The 17,596-nt window shown below is 38.4% G+C and overlaps 1 long non-coding RNA gene across 2 annotated transcripts in view; it reads right to left on the bottom strand.

Moving 5' to 3' along the window:
• Positions 1-10,982: 10,982 nt before the first annotated feature.
• The window catches only part of LOC133213876 (uncharacterized), a 59,196-nt gene continuing 52,582 nt past the window's right edge, over positions 10,983-17,596 (bottom strand). For both annotated transcript variants that reach the window (XR_009725922.1, XR_009725923.1), the window contains exon 5: positions 10,983-11,248. This is a non-coding gene — a long non-coding RNA (uncharacterized LOC133213876). The remainder of the gene's footprint in view (positions 11,249-17,596) is intronic.

Genomic DNA, 17,596 nt, shown 5'->3' with positions numbered 1-17,596 from the left:
CAGCATTGGAGGCACACATTGTTTCAGTCCCATGCTTTTGGAAGGACTGAGTAGTTAAGCTAGGTAGGAACTGAGTGTAGAAAACAAAGCAAATAAAAGATGATAAAGGCATACGTGAAAAGACTGTGAGAGGATAGGAGGAAGCAAGAGAAATTTGGAGCTAACAGTCTATTTGCTTAGTGAGAGAATCTAGTCAAAACCTTGAAAGTTTCAGCCAAAATCATCATTATCTTTGTTTTGTTAGGTTTTCTTAGTCAGTAAGTATGAGCAAATGCTGCTAAATTGCTATACTGAAGAACAAAAATATTTTCAGATACAAAAGCCTTATATCTATCTACCTCCAAGTGTGGGACAAATATGATCCGAAGGTGGAACAAATTCCACAAAGGAAGAGAGAAATTATACATTCCAGAAGTCTTTCAAAATATCATAGTGGCATCTAGTGAACAAAGCATCAGTTTCTATTGGGAAGAAATTCAAATGTGGTATTGAACACTGAATTAGCTAGAAAAGCAACTCAGAGGAGCTAAAAACACCTCCAGTAATTAAAGGGTGAATCACAGTTCTTACCAGAAACTACATCACATGAAAAATTAACATGTAGGTTTCACCATAACAAAGAATGTAAGAAATGGAAACATTCCTGGGCCACATTACTTCTGCTCTGCCAGCAAATTATATATAAAAAATAAAAATAAAAATAAAACAAACTCCATCTCTTCCACATTCCCAGCGGCTTATTTAGTAACTTCTCTCTGCCTACGTAGAGAAAGAGGACTGTATTTTCACAGATGGTAATAAGTGACTCTAATGCCAGGATTTGGCAACTGCTGCCCCACATTGGAAGATCTGGGAACACTAACTGCAGCAAATTGTACAAAACGTATGCTATATACAGCACAGTTTGTCTTGTAAAGTAGCAAGGTATTCAAATAAAGGGAACTGATTCACATAACAGTTTGGAGAAAATTCTACAACAGATGCAAGTACTGGTTCAGACCTCTTTCTCAAAATGCTGAAATATCAGTAAAGACATTTGCATGATCTTATAGCTAAACATGAGACAGTGTAGTGAATATGCAGTCTTCCTGAGAATTTTTATTCATCCTTGGACATTTGGAGTCCTGAAGCTGCAGACCCACCCAGTTCCATGTGAATATATAGAATTATTCCTTGCTTATGTACTACAGCACACAGATTGAAATGTGCTTTTCAGTTCCACCCATATTGACGATATTATGCAGATGGGGCGATTAAAAAAAGATTGCAAACCAAAAGCAAAACCAAGAGTCTTGCTGTAAAAATGTACAAAATTACAGGTAGGGCTGAGGGCTTGCTTGAGGTCCAGATTACAATTATATTCATTTCTGCAATAATTGGAAGGATACCTTGAAAATAAAGGAATACAGTTATTCTGTATCAAAATGATGCAAAAAATATTTCTTTTTGTGTTCTGCCAGTGGTTTTCCAGGTATATAACAAACAATTTATCAGCTGCCTTTTACACACAGGGAATTTAAGATGAACATCAGCTATTTCCTCAGGGTCATAACACAGAGTTTTAGCAAAGCTGGAATCAATTCCCATTTCTGCTTTCTCCCTTCGTACACAAGCATGACTGTGGTTGACCGGGCAGCTCATCTGAACTAGTCTTGATTATTTTTTTAGCTTTTAGTTTTGTGTTTTTCTTGTATCTACTGGGTTCTAGCTCTTCTTTCTTCCTGGAATCAGAGGAAAGAAAGAAAGCAACTAATAAATACAGAAAAAAAAAAACAACAAAAACAAACAAACCAACAAACAAACAAGGAAACTCTAAACATATCCAGTTAATCTTTCTGGTTCACATCACCCAACATCTTATCATTCTGCTGAAGGTCTGCATGTGAAGGACCCACCTCCCTTTCAGCCCTGGGGCAATGACTGAAATATAATGTACTCCTAGGAGCAGAGAACACCTTTGGAAGTTTTGGAATAGCTATTTTGGAACTTCTCATTTCAATCTATTTTGAATAGATTTCAAACTATAGATAATGAGATCAGCTGTAGTAGCAGAAGATCTAACATTCCCAGGTGGAACACAGGACTGTGAACCTGGAAAATTGCAAACTTGCCTGACATCTAAATACAAAGATGAAGTCTGTGCCTTATTGAGATGGTTGGGAATTTTATACAAAGGATGAAGTCTGTGCCTTATTGACAGGGTTAGGAAATTTTGTTGCCACAAAAGATATTCTCAAGAGCTTAATGTCAGTGCAGTGCAATGGCCAAAAAAAAAAAAAAAAGAAAGAAAGAAAAAAGAAACAAAAACAAACAAACAAACTTTATTTGGATGTCTAAAACTGAAAGCAATGAAGAAAGAGTAATCCAGCTTCCATTTTGCACAGCACTAATAAGGCAAGTACATGACCGTACTTGTATCTGAGCTTTGGTGATAGTGTCAGATCCTGGAGTTCAAAGGAGGGTCACAGAAATGACACAGGGCCTGAAAAACAAGTCTTCTTAATCAAGGCATAAGGAGAGCTACGCTAGTGCAGACTGCAGGAACACGCAGGGAGAAATTCGGCAAAGTAATAAGAGCTTTTCAGCCTTTTTCATGAGGATTTTACAAGACTTTTCCTGAACACTCACTTTAAAAAATTCAGTCCCTAGATATGACAGCAGCTTAACAGTGAAGATAATTAAACATAGGGGAAGTCAGGGACTAGGGCATCACGTTTCTAAGGTGAAACTAACTCTCTAACACTCGCTTTCACTGAGTGTTAAGGAAAATTTCTTTGGCCTCTTCTTCCACAGACAAGTATGTTCATATAGAAGAAGAGGCAGTGAGAGGAAACTGGGCCAAATGGAAATGCAGTCTTTTCAGATGTCAGAACTCAGATCTCTCAGATGTGATACCTCAGTTGGAGTACTGTGTACAGTTCTGGTGTCCTCAACGTAAAAAGGACATGGAACTGTTGGAACAAGTCAGAGGAGGGCCATGAGGATGATCAAGGGGCTGGAGCACCTCCCATATGAAGATAGGCTGAGAAAGTTGGGGCTGTTCAGCCTGGAGAAGACAAGGTTGCGTGGAGACCTCATAGCAGCCTTCCAGTATCTGAAGGGGGCCTATAATCCACAGGGATGCTGGGGATGGACTCTTCATTAGGGACATTAGTGGTAGGACAAGGGGTAATGGGTTAAAACTTAAACAGGGGAAGTTTAGATTGGATGTAAGGAGGAAATTCTTTCCTGTTAGGGTGGGTGAGGCACTGGAATGGGTTGCCCAGGGAGGTTGTGAATGCTCCATCCCTGGCAGTGTTCAAGGCCAGGTTGGACGAGGCCTTGGGTAACATGGTTTAGAGGGAGGTGTCCCTGCCCATGGCAGGGGGGTTGGAACTTGACGATCTTAAGGTCCTTTCCACCCCTAACTGTTCTATGATTTTATGATTCTATAAGGATGCTGGGGAAGGACTATTTATTAGGGACTGTAGTGATAGGACAAGGGGTAACATAAACAGGGGAAGGTTAGAATAGATATAAGGAAGAAGTTATTTACTGTTAGGGTGGTGAGGCACTGGAATGGGTTTCGCAGGGAAGTTGTGAATGCTCCATCCCTGGTGGTGTTCAAGACTGGGTTGGAGAGAGCCTTGGGTGATATGGTTTAGTGTGAGGTGTCCCTGCCTATGGCACGGGGGTTGGAACTAGATGATCTTAAAGTGCTTTCCAACCCTAACTATTCTATGTTTCTGTGATTCCATAACTGGTAGAAATGTATCTCCTACATCCCCTCACCTTATGTTCAACCATAGATATTGTGCCTCCATATTACATGACACGCTTAATGGTTTGAGGTTTCAGTCCCTTACATAAAAGTGAAGAAGCAAGAATTATTTAACTTCTGCTTTACATTCCAGAATTATTATTAATTTTTTTTTAATCCCCTCCCCCCCCCTCCCCCCCTTGCCTTCTCTGAAAGAGAGAATCAATTGTTTAATTTCAGGGCACTCAGCAGCCTTCAGTACCTAAGGGAGATCTACAAGAAAGCTGTAGAGGGACTTTTAAAAAAGGCAGGTAGTGATAAAAGAAGGGGGAATGGCTTTAAACTCAAAGAGGATAGATTTAGATTAGATATAGGAAAGAAACTCTTTACTGTGAGGGTGGTGAGGCAGTGAGCAACACAGGTTGCCCAGCGAAATTGTTGTTGCCCCATCCCCCGCAGTGCTCAAGGCCAGCTTGGATGGGGCTTGGAGTAATCTGGTCTACTGGAAGGTGTCCCTGCCCATGGCAGTGGGTTTGGAAGTAGATGAGCTTTAAGGCCACTTTCAACACAAAACATCCTATGATTCTATGATTTGCTATTTGTGCAGCTCCTTTTTCTCACCGCTTTGCTGCTGAGAATCAAAACATTTTGTGCAGGTGCTGTAAGGGGATGGGTGAGATCTATGGCAGTCAGCACTAGCAGTGCAAGGCCAAAGGAGACCTTATCATGATATACTTCCCATCCTTTCTCATACACCTCCTGTTTCCCACACAACAGCAGATACATTTTGAGTAATTACATAATTGAATTAAACCCAGAAATATTCTCTCTGGATTAGTCAGAGTCTGTCCACATAAAAGAATGAAATGCAATAGTGTTTGTAATAACTTCCCTGTGGATGATTCTGCTGTTTTACAAAACAGAGTCCACACATAGCTGTTGCAGTGACGGACTTGCTTGGTGAGAGAAGTCATCAGGCAAACTTTGCATTGCAACTGTGTTTAGAGCAAGTAAAGAAAACAGAAATTTAGTGGGAGGATTGAAAAACATAGGGATCCCTGCCAGATGTTTATGGAGAGCCAAGAAAAGAAACAAGATTCTAAGCCGCTCCTGTACTGGTCAAATGAACAGATTCTGGCCATGAAAAGCAGTTGTTTTCTTTCCTCCATTTGTTGGGTGACACAGCATCCCTGATCTAAAACACACTCTGCCAGAGTTCCCATACACTTAACTAAAAAGCTTCTGAGCACACATATCATCTCTCAGTAATAAGTCGGGCAGGTTGTGAACCCCGCTTTGGTTCCTACTGTCCAGAGGTACTGGACATGTCAAAGATTAACCAAGTCATCAGTCTATGTATGTGAATAAGTGGCAATAATTTACCAGCTATTGAAAGGAAGTTGAAAAAGTACAGTCTAAACTATTTGATTGTGAAACCAGTGATGGTCTGTCAGCTCTCAGGACAACTCTGGCCTAGTTTACAATGTCCAGGCAGGTCCAAAGTATACATGCCAATTGCAGTGCCCAGTGGGACCTGTTTACACTAAAAATAAATTAAAATAAAAATAAAATTAAAAGCCAACACTCTGTGAAATCTCAACTTTAGCTTTGGCCTTGGGGAGCTGAAGCTGCCAAGGGAAGTCCCATCCAGGCCCCATCCACTGAGGCCAATTTCCCTTTATACAGCTGCAGTTTTCCAGGACTTGTTTTGATTCTTCAAAGAGTACATGAAATCTCAGTAGTGCCCCCTCTTTCCATCCCAAGGATACAAACCAAGAAGCTTTAAAGTACTCTTAGAGAACAACAGACAAAAAATGCTTCTGCTTCCTTAGTTATCTTTGTTCCAGAGACTTGTTAAAAAGAAAACATAGATGAGAAAATAATGATTAACTAATAAAATAAACCAGCTTTAAGTCCTTTTCTGTCTATTGAAACCTTTTTACAGACTCCTGTTAGGCATCAGGTAGGCTGATAATCTCTGTGCAGAGTCAAATACTGTATCACATGACATGAATTACTGGCAAAATGTGACAGGGACCACAATGGAAACACTGAAGTTGTTTTAATTTGTTTTTTATAACCTAATTTCCTTTGTTTCCGTAACAGTCTAAGAAGCCAAAGGAAAAAAAAAAGTCACAATCAAAGTGTGAGAATGACTCATGATTTATATCTTTTTGACAGCTATCACAGGGAGTCACAGGAAGAGAGAAGATTGAAAGTCCTGATACCTGGAAAGATGCATATAAATAACAACACTTGCCAAGAGGCATCTCCTTAGGATCCTACCCATCTTTCAACTTCCTTTATTAATTATTGCATGGTATTATCACTCCTTGGAACACCTTCCTCTAACTAGTATTAGCAGCATAGACCTTTTAGCATATATTAACTGGAAGCCAGGAAGAGGGTCACAAGACAGGCCAAGCCTAAGTTCCCCACTCTGTTCAAAGCACAGGATAACACTTTCATTAATAAATGTCTCCTCTACTGAATAGTTTAATGGTCTTACTTTCATCTCAGTCTTTCAAATTTTAAATATCATCTTCCTCTTTCCTCTGCATCCCTTTTTTAAAATAGACACAGAGAAAAAGCATACCATCCAAACCAAACTTGTGGCTATACAAAATAAAACTGAATCAAAAGGCAGGGTTTGAAAGGAAAAAAAGATGAACCTAAATATTTAATTGAAAATAAGTTGCTAAAATAGTTCCAAAGTTCTTGCTTTTTCTTTCACTTAATAGAAAAATCTTGATTTTTTTCCTCCACACTCAAGTTTGTATCACTGTGCTATATCATAAGGAAAATAATGGGGGAAAATGAACAGGAGCAGAAAATGTCATTTATGTCTTAGTTCAAACATGAAGAGGAAATATCACAATGCCAGATAAGTTTAGTGACCTATGATCTTATTTATCACGCTTATGGACGTTATAGGGTCTTTTATTTAAGAACAATGCTCCTTTAAGAAATAAAGGGGCATTTTGATCCTAAGGATGAAATCACAAAGAAATCTCCTGCACTATGACTAGCCTTTTTCAGAAAACAGGGGGTAGAATCAAAATTAGGCCCTAGGACTAAACATGAAAAGATAGCTTGCTTTATTCCCAAAAGTTTTCATGCATGGAGATAACAGTTTCTTCACAAATGTCTCAGATGGTGCTTCAAAGCCCCAGGTCAGAGTTACAAAAAATGAAAGAATGGGTAAATCAGTGGCATTCATATTCATGCCCTTTGTTTTCATGGCAGTTGCCCACAGATCTGCAAATACTAGGATTGTATAATCTTTTCCATGGATTGTTTTTGTGGTTTCCAGTGGTAGCTACAGTCACAGGAATCCCAAATAATGCTCCTGCTGGAGACCTGTGGTGGAAAGAATCCACTGCTTACTGCAGAGCCACTGTCTAGTTTTAGTATCTGAAGCACGTTTTTTGCTTTTCACCAGATTTCAGCGTAGACTGAAACTGATAAAGTGATAAATTAGTTCATTGATCAGAAATAATAGAAGGATGTGGAATTCCATGGATGAAAACCAAGACAAGAACCCAAAAGGGTGATTTAGGGAGAATATCGAAAAGGACATTTCAACAGACACTTGACTCTGGGGAGGAGAAGTTACTACAGTATTGTGCTGGGACCCAGGGAATCTCCGGTTTAATTCTAGCCACTTATCTGCCAGTGTGGTTTGATTGTCTAAGCTTCTTGATCTACAAAATAGTTCTTAGGACAGGATATTACTGTAAAGTATTTTGAGATTTTTAAGTCAATATTCTATATAAAGGTGACTTATTCCTGTTACAGGCAAAGCTATCAGAGGTGAAATGTAGTCCATGCATAAATCAATCACAGTTTGCCAAAGGTTCAAGTTTTTGTATTTGAAATTTACTGTGTATGGAACAGTGCTGTATTTGCAAGCTGGTTGAACAAAAAATTCTTTTTCTGGTGCGTAATTTCTATTGTTCACTTCTGTTTACTTTAAAGGAAATAGATCATGTTGTACCAGGCCCAAAGGTGGTATTAGCTAGTAGGCGTCTTTTGTATTGAGGTAATAAATTATCAGGTTTTTATATCAGCTTTACTAAAGAGGCAACTCTATGATCATATGCTGAACAAATGGAGCATTGTTTCAGAGGAGAGATTCTGATTCAGAAAGGATTCCAAATTTAATTGCACGGAACTGATAAAAGAAACACTTTCCACCCTTTATTACCTGATAATATACAATTACACTAAGAAAAAGCATGCAGAGCTAGACATTGCCACTGGGGTATTGACCTGAAACAGATGGGAAATAGCTGAAACATCTACATTTATACTGTCATCATACATCTACATTTCATTTAAAAATAAATGTTCCTATTGGCATTGTATTTAGACCCCTTATTAGCAAGGCAATGGACACAAAAACTATGCTAAATTAAATCTTCTACAGTTTACACACTGACTATGCTGCTTTTTTCTCTCTCTCTTTGGCCTATGTAATTTTGTTTCCACACAAAAATTTGGCCCTTCAGCGCATTACAGAGAATCCAAAGGACTAACCTTCTGGTGCTGGGAAACAGCTAATGTTCCTGCCAGTGAGCTAAAGCTGGAGTATCCCTTTGTCATGGCCAAATTTATGACACGGATCAAAAACTATAAAAAGCTGTGTTGCATCCTGCCATTAAGGAGAATTAATATTTTCAGTGGTATGTTAACCAAAGTTTTTCCAGTGTCTCTCGTTAAAAGCAGACTGTTGACTTTTCATCCTGGTGTGCCAAACATTTTCACTGAAAATCTAACAAGACTTTCATCTTACAACCATTATTTCTTAATGGACTTGGATAGGGGCAGTGTACAGGAATGGATTTCCTTTTCAGCTCAGTGCAATGGGCCATCATTAGTGTGCTGGGTCTTGGAGAACCATTACACATGCAAACATTTAAAGTATTTCCAGGGTAACTACTTTTCTTTCCTGAAATGCAATTCATGCTTTATCTATTATATTTAAGCAACATTTGGTTGCATTTCACCTTTCAAGTATCTCTACTATGATCACTTCTCATTTTGCTGCATAGTAAAACTCATAATGACTGAGCTCATACACAAAAACTTTTTTTTTTTTTTTAATGGAGTGATTTTTGTAGAACTTTCCCCTCATCTTGGGCAATAAATCTGTCTCTGAAAACCACGAAGCCCAAATGCTGACCATTTGACAAGAATACTGTATGACAACACCACTTGCCACTTATTCCTTATTATTGGGTAGATTATAGCATTCATAGTTGGAAAAAAAAATAAATCTACTGTTTGCCCTTTTAGAGATTCTATTTTTAGTGATTTTCTTCTATTCATTCCTGTTTTCCTACTGGCGATGCCCTGATACCCATCACCAAACAGCATTCACTTGCTTTGCAGGAACGCATTTTATTTTTTCCAAGCTGACATGAGTGGTGTCAACTGCTTTCCAAAGTTGCCTATTCCTCCCGTTAAGCCCTCTCATTCCTAATATGTACTTCTAAAGATTCCTTAACAATTACATATACAGATGCAGTTTTGGAAACTTTCAGCCTTTGATGGTATTTTGAATCATGGTCCTGTTGGCAGCAAATGAACTCAAAGTTACAACCCTAGAGTGTGATACCATCAGTTCTGAGAAGCTGTGTAATATTTATATGTCTTCATTCAGACTTTATATCAAATGTAACAGGCTTTGCAACCTTCATTAAGATAAGCTGGCACCCAGAGGTTACCATATGTTCCTCTTTTCAGGCTAGTATTTAAGTGCAGATGTATATTTATTTTTCCACTCTACAGTCCACCCTGAACCGTTCTTACTGCAAAGCTAATGAAACCATTGCTTTAATCCCCTCTGGCCTTCAGGGTATGTCATATGGTCCTTACTATTTCAGAATTCTTTTTAGTATGCTTTCTATTTCCTTACTTCTGCAGTATTTATAACTTCCCAGTTCAAGAGGCTTTGGCTTTTCTACGGGCGTCAGGGAAACTAAAACCTTCAGTATCACACTGAAGGTGGAACTGAAGCCAAATCTGCCTAAGTCAGATGCAGAAAAGTTCTGCCCGCACACTTACCTATTTTCCCAGCATCTTCTCAATTAGTTGAGCCATCCAGGATGGCCTTCCTTTATAAACAGACTTATCAGACATTTTTAGGTTGGACTGCTAGCCATTCTAGTCCAATGATCCTTCTTGTATTCCAGATATTTATACAACATAGACAGTTACAGAAGACTCCTACATTCTGAACCCTTATTACTTAAGGCTTTCTGATAAGACACTAGCCACCCTCTTTACAGCAGACGAATGAACCTAAAATGTCTATTATTTCTCTTCCTGCATTGCAATGTTTCCACTTTTCCTTCAGGCCTGATCCAAACACTATCTATCTGAACTAGTGAAAGCCCCACAAAAATAGTGGACAATTTTATTTATTTTTTATAAGGAACAACTGCAATTCATTTGAATTATGAACCTCATCCCACTGCCTTGATTCACACTGATAGCCTCTAGTCAGAAGAGCAAACGCAGGCCACAGTGGAGGCCTTAAGGCTATTGCTGAAAGCAACAGCTACAGATTTGGCCACATTTTCTTCTTTTCCTTTCTGCAGTGGATGTTTTGCAAAAGATGAATTCCTCTGTGCTTGATAGTAGTCTGTAAGATTAGACTTTTATACTATATCTTATACTTGAGCAAATCCCACTGAACTCATTCTGGTTTATGCTTCTTCTTAGAGGAGACTATTATATGTAAGCTGAATCTCTTAACTATATCAAATCCAATATAAACACCCTTTTTATAAGACACACCTCACTCTAATGCTCAGTGTGGAACTCCTAACAAAAATTATAAATGGAGTGCTTTGTTCAGGCATTTAACTCTTTCATTCCCAATATCAAATCACAATGCGTAAGCTGTTTTTATTTTGCACTTGAAAATAAATATAAATGGAAGCCGTAACCTAACCCATATGATGTGATTGAGCAAAACTGGAAGATTTTAACAAGCAACAAGAACGTAGGATGTGACTTCACCAAAGTTTTGAGGGGTTTTAATCTTATTTTTTGGAGGGGTGTCTGGAAGGAGTGGGGGGAGGGGAACGTGCTAAAACTTTGCTAATTGTTGGAGAATTCAAACCTGTTTCCATTTATTTGAAATTATTACATAATGGAAGAGGGACGCTATAATTCAACCCAAATGGATGACTTCAATAAGCGGGTGGAAATGATTCAGTACATTAAAGAGAAGCTGTTTCAATAACAAATCTTTATTATAATCAGGAGTGAAGTGGTTAATTTAAGTTTTTACTGAAAAACAGGCTGGCAAAAATGTTTCCAGGGATGTAGGGATTTTTTTCCTTTTACTCAGTAGGGGTTTGGAGAGGAGGTTTGGAAGGGAAGGAGGGCTTCGGTTCCAGGATCCCCGCATTCCCACGAGTTCCATTAAGGAAGGGGGAAGGGCTTCCTGCTGAGGCAGCCATCTGCAGCTTTCTGTGAACAGCAGGAACCAAAGGCCTGGTAAAAGGAGAGTAAACCCAGGGTGACAATTTTGTCTGCATTCAAAGTCAGAATATGGCTGATTTTTTCCTATTAGTTGTGTTGTTACTACTACTATTATTAAGGAGGAGGGAGGGTTTTTCTGGCAGAATTGGTAGGTCTATAATGGAATATTAATTAAGAGCAAACAATAGTGTTACATGCAGAAAAGTGTCTAGCACAAACACACCCTGACAGCCTCTCCTGGAATGTGCCGCCGACAGCAAGCTGGGATTGTCATCATCCAAGCTACTGTCGCTCCGCTACAAAATATCTGCAGCCTGAGGATGCTTGTCTGAAGTCCCCTTAAGTTATTGCTTTCTAGGCTAGAGTAAATTAGACCTGGATTTTTGTAAAGTGCTGTCACTTAATACCTATTTTATTAAGGTTATTTTTATGCCCATAATTTGAGGGTAACACATCTGTTATTTCCTCTACTGCCTGGCTTTGGTGAACACTGCCTATGGAAAGTAACAAAGAGTGACACTGGAAAAAATAACAAGAGTGTTTTAACTTCCAACATCTGGAGAAAACAATATTAAGGAAACAGGAACAAATAGGTACGGTAGCCTACAAAGCAAAAGTCCTTTTTTTAACAACGGTGCGCAGTTTATATGGTACAGTAGATTTTTATGATTTTGGTCTGGGCAATCTAATACAAAAAATAAGGTTGAAAAATCTCATTAAAGAAGCAGCAGCTCCAGTTCTTATTTAGGTCATCCTAATGCCAAAACCCCAGGTACAAAGGGAGAGAGGGGAAAAAAAGTTACTAATATCCCTTCCAGAAAAGAGTTTCAAAATTCCACCACAAAAGCTTCCTGCTATGTAGCTTTCAATAAAGTTTTATCACTGCTACATATATGTCCCTGGCTGCTACCTACAGAGATGCAGAAAATTCTACTGTATCATATGAAACTTCAAAACTGAATTAAGCATTCCTGTGGAGTGATAAATAACAAGATTAAAAAAGTGGTGGTAATTTTCCAAGTTAAAAAAAAAAAAGAAAAAAAAAAAACCACACCAAAACCAACAAACAAATATAAAACCTCTTAGTATTTGCATTCACATTATTGAAAAAACAAAGTAAACTGTTAAAGGATCAAGTAATCTTTTAGGGAAAGGGATGCATTTACCATACAAACATCTATTTGGAAATGCCATATTTCAATACCACTATTTTTTCTTTTTAAAATTGATAGATTTATTTTTACAATGTACATTCCTAAACCCTCCCATTTGTTGTCTGAATTCCTGTTTGTGACCTTGGAATTCCAAATTTGCTATGTCATCCTCTGCCTTTTTTTCTAAGGGCATTGTATTAGAAAATGAAAACAGCATGAAAATACTTCCCTGTCCCTTCACACCCTCTCCTTTTCTCCTGTTAATTGGTATTGCCCTGGCATCCATTTAAAAAAAAAATATTTCCTCTAAATGGAAAGGTAACTTAAGGTACTCTACAAAATAGAAGGCCTACCTTTGTTTCACAAACATGACAGGATGTGTTTAGCAGAAGCTGCTTATTTCTAGCTACTGTTTTGGGGTAGAGGGATTTTTGCTTTTATTTAATATTTTCTTTTAAAGAAAACAAAACATAATACTGATTTGCTTCAGGTTTTTTTTTTTTAGTTTCTGCCTTTTCTTTTCTTTTAGATCTCCAAAAGGAAGACTCCACTTCCAGTGGCGCATGATTGTTTTAGCAGTTTTCCTTATATAAAGGCTACATGTAAGTAAAGAATGTTTCTCCTAACAGTAATGAGCAGGAGACGGCCATTAAGAACAGATGCTCCTAATGACTGGACCACTGCTTGTGACAGCAAAAGCCAGAGGAAATCATTACATCCCTAAACAGTAGATGTGCTTTTAGTTCTCAGTACAAATAACACATGCCCTGGGTCAGTAAAGGACTACTGCATTTGAACAAGTTTGGTTTCCATGCAAAGCTGAAGGTATTTTTAGTGAAGGTATTTTTTATGTTTTTTAATTTTTAGTAGGTTTTCTGTCTGGATACATAAGAGTGACTCCAGGCACAGGTGAAACAACTCCGTGAACTGCCTGAGTACCCCATCCAGGCTGCAAAACGACAGTGTGCAGTGCAGAAGTTCCAAGTCACAAGAAACTACACTTCCAAAAGATATCTTATTAAAACCTTTGTGCAATGTAAAAGCTGACATAATGAATGCCAGCCTAACCCAGAAAATCATCCTCCTTTTAACAGGTGTTACAAATGCTCAGCACCTCACAGGCTGAAGTTCAAAGTCACCTTTATAAATAGCATTTACTTCACAACCGAAAAGTACTTTTTTTCTTTCTAAAGAAACTTTGGGACTGAAACCCACACAAATCCAATTTAAAAAAAAAATAGTCTGCTTCAAACACTACCAACTGAAACCACAATGCTTGCACACTATTAAGAAGGATGTGAGGACCTGTTTCTGTCTTTACATTGCAAAACGTTGTTTTGCTCAGATGAGGCTGTAAATGTAACAGTTTCCCAATTCTGAAATCAAAAGTGCTGCAGCAACATAGGTGTTGTCCCATTTTATCACAAGAAACCCCAGACAAACAGGTTTTCCCCACTCCTGTCCCCCACAGCAACCTCCTCAAAGCTTCTACCCAACATTCAGAGATGTTTCCTTTCTGCAAAAACACCAGACACTCTCACAGAACTGTAGATATTTACTGCCATAATGTAGATTGTTTCTTGTAGATGTGTTTATATCAGCTTTATCTGTGATTGCTCTGTATTACCTGGTGCAGAAAACATCATGTGTTTTAGTGGATTGAGAACATAGTAGGTATGATGAGCCAGCAATGGGCCCTTGTGGCCAAGAAGGCAAATGGTATCTTAGGGTGCGTTAGATAGGATGTGGTTAGTAGGTCAAGAGAGGTTCTCCTCCCCCTCTACTCTGCCTTGGTGAGGCCACATCTGGAATATTGTGTCCAGTTCTGGGACCCTCAGTTCAAGAAGGACAGGGAATTGCTTGAAAGAACCCAGCGCAGAGCCACTAAGATGATTAAGGGAGTGGAACAGCTCCCTTATGAGGAGAGGCTGAGGGAGCTGGGTCTCTTTAGCTTGAAGAAGAGGAGACTGAGGGGTGACCTCATCAGTGTTTACAAATATGTAAAGGGTGAGTGTCAGGATGATGGAGCTAGGGTTTTTTCAGTGATGTCCAGTGATAGGACAAGGGGCAATGGGTGTAAACTGGAGCATAGGAGGCTCCATGTGAACATCAGGAAAAACTTCTTTACTGTGAGAGTGACAGAGCACTGGAACAGGTTGCCCAGGGGGGTTGTGGAGTCTCCTACGTTGGAGATATTCAAGGCCTGCCAGGACAAGTTCCTGTGTGATGTACTCTAGGTTACCCTGCTCTTGCAGGGGGGTTGGACTAGATCATCTTTTGAGGTCACTTCCAACCCTTGGGATTCTGTGATTCTGTGATTGATGAAAGGTACAACATCTGTTTAAATAGCATGTAGTTTTTTTCAGTCAGTTAACAGCGTAATCACTTTAGCTATCAGAGGAATGCAGTACCTATGGGTAGCAACTCAGAACAGCATGCAGGTATAGTGCATGCATTCATAAATGAATAAAATTTTTCACAGAATATATAGGTATCAAGAGACCTCTCTTTCACTTAAGTCCTCAGAGTAAGGCTCCAGAGGGATTTGAAAAATGTGTGGGCTCTTTTCCAGCCCTGAGAAGTGAATTATACCTAGTGAAACTACAGATCTGCCTGTGCAGACAGGTGCAGGCAGTTTCCTCAGTTACTCCATGTCTCTGGTCCCAGGCAGCCGCAATCCAACTCCAACGCAAAGGCTGCATAGGCACATTTAGCTGAGAGATAGGGTGAATCGGCTTGAGCACACTAGCCGTCAGACATGCTAGCTGAGAATCTACCAACTAGCTCATGAAGTGGGATTTTAGTTAAACTTGGTTTGTACACAGAGTGCTTCTTAGAAAGCAAATTGAAGAAAGTAATGATATTTTTCTAAAACTCTTTCAAAAACATTTCTAAAAATCACGATAACCAATAAAAATATCTTGTAAAACGTATCAAAACTGTTCACAATGTTACAATTTTGGAAAAAAAAATGGACTGAGTTTGTTTTTAAAGATATGCAGTTGCATCCAGGATTCACTGTAAAAGAAATGAGGTCAAGAGGCCATATTTCTTTTAAATTCTGACATACTTCCTCATTTATATGTGCCATAAAATGAAGTGAAAGAGGTAGATGAAGCAGCGAGCACATTAACAGCTTTACTGACAGCTTTTGTAGTACCAAAATAAACGAAGCTGCATTTTTATTTATATACTGGGAATTCACCAGTTCAAATACTGACCCATGACCTTAGTTCTGCAAAGTACCCAAACATGTATTTAAGCATTTTCTGAATGTGTAGAATAAAGGTTAAATTATAGCATACGCTTAAGCACTTTGCTAAGTTGGAGCTTTACTCTTCTCATAAATTGCAGTTGCAAGGCAAGCAATTGTTCTACAAATTACTCTGAAATTATTCTAAAAGCCTATCACAGAAGTCTGAGTAATTCATAATACTGGAAAGTCAACAGGAAAACCACTGTCTGTCAACTGATGTTTGGAGCAAGATATTGATTCCCAAGTGGAGCAAGGTTAAAATGTTATAGCAACATGATCTGGACTGATTTTTCAAAAACTTACAAACGAGGGAAATGCACAGGGTATGCACCCAGGGAGCACTAGGCCATGATTCTGAGAAGGTTGGAGTTAAGGGTAGAACTCTGAGGAAATCACAAAGAAAAAAAAATCATATGTCTTTCAGTCCCTGAGGGCCTGCCTATGAATTTATAGCCAAGGGCGTGAACCTCTAGTTTACTTGTGCTTCAGATCTGTCAGAAAGAAACCTTCCCTTATTCTTTTCCACATCACAGATATCACTCCTCCTCATAAGCCACTACTCTGCTATTTCTATCAGATCTATTGCAAATAAAATAATAGTAAAAAAAAAGGAAAATCAGTCTTTATTCATCAGAAGGAGACAGGAATAAGGTCAAAACAACTTCAGCCCCCTTTGCTTTCTAATTTGACTTTGAAAGAAAGTGAGATAAGCTAAGAGAAAAGAATAGATTTCTGATCTGAATAGATTTCTGATCTAAATAGATTTCTGATCTAAACCTCACAGGCTCAGCCAACTAATCAAGGCGAATTTGAAAAAGCTGTGACAGATCTGAAGAATCTGAAAATATTTACTAATATTTACTAACCCAAAGCCTGTCGTCCACTAGTGCTCTCAGCTAAGACTCAAGGACTCCCTTCTCACGTTCCAGCGTGAAAACAACTCACTACAGAATAAACCACAGGAAAGGTAAAGGTCATTACTTGGTTGTTTGCATTAGACCTAGCTTCTTCTTGATTTTAACATATGAACCCTGAAACAAATATCCATTTCCTTTGTACCATGGGAAGAGGAGGTCTTTTAAAGCAAAGCAAGTAATTGAAAAAAGATATTTTCTGGTTTTAATAAGAACTAAGCCAACATGATATAAAAAACCCTCTGTTTTGCAACACCTGTCACAACTTCAAAGAACATTAAAAGTGCCCATTGCAAAAATAACAGGTGTCAGCCTGGAGATGTGAGGTCCAATACATGGCAGAAGCACAGTAATTCAGGCAATTGCTGTTAAAAGAACACACAACCCAAACCCCCTCAAAAGGCAAAATAGAAAAAAAATCTTTATGAGCCACTAGAGGATACTTTTGAAAGTCTAAGTTTTCATACTATCACATAAGAAATATATCACCAAGTTATGCAAAAAGATTCAAAAATAGATTGGAACAAAACCGAGATTGAGAATTCAAGCATTCAGGGCCAGGAAAGAGAGAAACAAAGGTCAACATTTAATTTTGTATTTTAAAATATGACCTTGCAAATGCTGTAAATAGATAAAAACAATGCAAAATAGATCATCAGATGTAAACTGATAAAGCTTGCATGATCTGAGAGATACTTGGTCTCAGAATATTCAGTTTCCTGATCATAAATGTATCCAAAAACATCTAAACTGATAAATCTTTTACACGGTCCTGAAAACTAGACAGAATTTTCCAGTTAGTCCAAATTAGAATATGTTGAGTGGCAGAAGCATTGGAGGTATTACAAATCTGTTCCTAAACACAAATTACAACTGCAATTTTCATAGGAAGCCTTACAATATGCTACGGATAAAGGGACCATAGCTGAAATCCCAGGATAGTTCATGAAATGTTTATGATTTCATATTTTTGAGTCTACTGCCACTAAATCTCTGCTAAAAGCAGGAATTAAATTTTGGGGGGTTAACAATATAT

This window comes from Neopsephotus bourkii, unplaced genomic scaffold, assembly GCF_033783945.1.
Source record: "Neopsephotus bourkii isolate Nb327-2 ecotype Australia unplaced genomic scaffold, CSIRO-AGI_Nbou_v1 NB_855, whole genome shotgun sequence".
Lineage (NCBI taxonomy): Eukaryota > Metazoa > Chordata > Aves > Psittaciformes > Psittacidae > Neopsephotus > Neopsephotus bourkii.
Note: the sequence above shows the minus strand (reverse complement) of the source record. Positions and strands in the feature narration are given on the sequence as shown.